Genomic DNA, 3,315 nt, shown 5'->3' on the forward strand with positions numbered 1-3,315 from the left:
CTGTGGGAGCGCATTGAGCATCTTCTCCCATGGTGGTCAGTTTGTGTCATAGTTGACCAGTCATTCCCAGTTGTTCTGCTGTTAAGGTCAATTTGCATATTACCCTTTTATTATATAGGAGTGCCTGGCCAGCCTGGGTGAGGGGCTGGTGGCTGTTTGCAGGCTGGGCAAGCGACCTCAGAGCTGGCCTCAGGAAGCTTGCCTTCCTCCATCATGGGGGCAACCAAGCCTCCTGCTTGCTCCAACTCTGTGGCTGCCGGCTGCCATCTTGGTTGGGTTAATATGCATATAGTCGCTCTGATTGGTTGGTGGGCGTGGCTTGGGTGTAGTGAAGGTATGGTCAATTAGCATCTTTGTCTTTTATTAGTGTAGATTATTATTGCTTTTGAGAAGGAGAGAGAGAAAGAGAGAGATCAATCAGTTGCCTCTTATACATGCCCCAACCAGGAATTGAACTCACAACTTAGGTATGTGCCCTGACTGGGAATAGAACCCACAACCTTTTAATGTTCTAACCAACTGAGCCACCCAGCCATGGCCAAAGCCTGCATTTCTTTTATTATTATTATTATTAATTTCTAAGCCTGCATTTCTATTAACACTTTTTTTTAATTCTCTGTACCTGCCAATTTATTTTTTTAATTATTTGTTGAAAGTTTTACATATGTCTTCTTTCCCCTCCCCCCCGCTCCCTCATTGACCTCTCCCAGGCTACTCCTGCCTCCCAGCATATGCCCCTACCCCTTATTGTCTGTGTCCATTGGTCATGCTCATATACATGGATGCAAGTCCTTTGGCTGATCTCTTACACCATCTCCCTTCCCTCCCCTGCCTTCCTTCTGAAGTTTGACAGTCTGTTTGATGCCTCTATAGCATTTTCTTTATGGTGCATTTTGATCATAAACAGAAGATGAAAAAATAGTATAACTTACTCCCCATGTACCTATTACCCAGCTTTGACTTTTACCACCGTACACCCAGTTGTGTTCCATCTACACCCCTACTCAGTGCCCCATGATGACATTATGACATTTTATCCATAAATATTTCAGTATGTCTCTCTAAAAGATTAGCATTCCTTTTACTAAAAATCACAATGCATCATCATACCTAAAAGAAAAGAAAAAAACAAAACAGTAATTTCTTTAAATTACTACTTATGTAATTAATTTCCACACTGTCATTTTCTCATATTTAATGTTTTTAAAAATCAGGATCCAAATATGATACATGTATTACAATTGGTTGACATGTCTCTTAGGTCTCATTTAACAGACCAGAAGCTCTGTTCTTAACCACTATACTCTGATACAGGTTCTCTGTTACTAAGGAAGGTGATTTTAGAGGACTACATTAACTTATTAAAATTCATTTTCAAAATTTTGCATGTATTTGTGTAAGTTAATTTTTCTAGGGAGAGCATCCCTGGTTCTCATTACAGTCTCAAAGCTTTAAGTAAGTAAGACTCAGAACAACTGAAAAGCATGTACCAAATACTATATTTTTTCAACTGTCACAGGGAATTGTATAGACCACAAAAGCTATATGATCATAAAATGGCTAGTTGAGTTTTGTTTTCTATGAAGATGAAGAAAGAAGTTAAATTCTGTTAAGTTTATTAACTTGAAATTTGAGAGGTCTTTACAAATTACGTTTGAGGTCAATAGAATTGGTTAAGGAGTAATTGACGTTTCTTTTAAAAATTTAATAGAATATATAATTGATTGATGACTCAAGTTCATTTTGAATAAAGCATCTTGGTAGATCGTGGTTTTATTGTGAATTGTAGTGGTGAAAATCATATTCAGAACTTGAATTCCCTATCTGATGTGACTTGTGGACTCCATGTGAATTGGTACAGGTAGAGACTGATTTTTTAGGATATTGTTGATTTGATCCATAATAATAGCTCCTTTGCAAATGTGTACAATTTTTCAATTGTATGCATGTATACAAGTACAAAATGAAAAGGTGATAAAGATTATCACTAATCTTACTTTTTGCACCAACTTTTCCTAGATAAAATCCAACATCAAACACCCAATGGTACTGTCATCAACAGTATAGAAATCCCCAAACCACCACAATACCCCAACCTGCCTATTCAGAAGAGTGGGGAATCTGATCCTGGGAGAAAGTCCCCAAGCAGACTTGCTTCAGATGGCAAATCGGAGTCCTGCCCCGAGGTGGACGTGGGGAAATTGGTGTCTAGGCTGCAGGATGGAGGAGGGAGCAAGGCCACCAATGGACCTGTGTCAGGCTCTGGGCCCACCAAGGCCTCCTCTTCCCACATAAAGAGACCAGCTCCTCGGCCCCTAGTTCATCACAAGGAGGGTAAGTGCTTGGGAATCCCATGGGAACCAAAACTGAGCCCAACTACTTTGCACTTTGAGATCTTTCTGAAATTGGAGATATATAAGTAGAAATTGGTTCCATTTTACTACCACTAATATTGGAATGGTCGACAAGAACATAAAAATCATTTACAATAATTGCTAGAATATAAGCTTCATGAGGGCAGGGAATTTTAACTTCTTTTATTTACCTCTATATCCCATGTGCGAACAATGCCTACCTGTCCCATAGTAGGAACTCTTTATTTGTGGAGTAATTTAAACTAATTATATTATTTATTATTATTATTATTATTATTATTATTATTGCTACTGTTGCCATTTATTAGGTATCTGCTATGTGTGTGGCACTGCAGTGGGCACTGACATGCTCTTTTTGATCCTCACAACCATACTGTGAAGAATGTATTATTATTGTTTTCTTTTCTACGGAAATATGAGGTTCCTAGTGGTAAGTGACTTGCCAAAGGCTACTAACTGGCAGAGCTATGTTCTAAATCCTACCAAGTCTTGTAGGCACCAAATCCTTTGTTTTTTTTCAATAAGGCACAAGTATCACTTTACCTTTTTAGAAGAAGCTTTGAATCTGTGAACTATTATTTTCTTACTAGAGGCCGATGCACAAACATCATGCAAGAGTAGGCCTTCTTTCCCCCAGCTGCTTGTATCAGCTTCCCTCTGACACCAGGACCCGGGCTTCCCTCGCAGTCCTGGCTTTGTCCAGGAGGTCATCTGGAAGGATGTCTGGATGGATGTCCAGTCCAATTAGCATATTATGCATTTACTAGAGGCCCGGTGCACAAAAATGTGTGATGGGTAGGGTCCCTAGGCCTGGCCAGCAATCAGGGACAATTGGGGCCTTCCTTCCCCTGGCTGCCGGCTGCCCCACCCAGCACACATCACAGCAAGCAATTGAACTCCTGGTCTCCAGGTCAAACTCCCAAGGGAACCCTTTGCATAT

General features: G+C 40.1%; 1 protein-coding gene across 1 annotated transcript in view; it reads left to right on the forward strand.

Annotated features, from left to right (window-relative positions):
- Positions 1–1,981: 1,981 nt before the first annotated feature.
- LOC102759992 (oligophrenin-1-like) overlaps positions 1,982–3,315 on the forward strand; it is a 21,780-nt gene continuing 20,446 nt past the window's right edge. Inside the window, exon 1 of the transcript XR_436153.2 lies at positions 1,982–2,334. The gene's annotated coding sequence lies outside the window, so the exon portion shown is untranslated. The remainder of the gene's footprint in view (positions 2,335–3,315) is intronic.

This window comes from Myotis davidii, unplaced genomic scaffold (genome assembly GCF_000327345.1).
Source record: "Myotis davidii unplaced genomic scaffold, ASM32734v1 scaffold3566, whole genome shotgun sequence".
Taxonomy (NCBI): Eukaryota; Metazoa; Chordata; class Mammalia; order Chiroptera; family Vespertilionidae; genus Myotis; species Myotis davidii.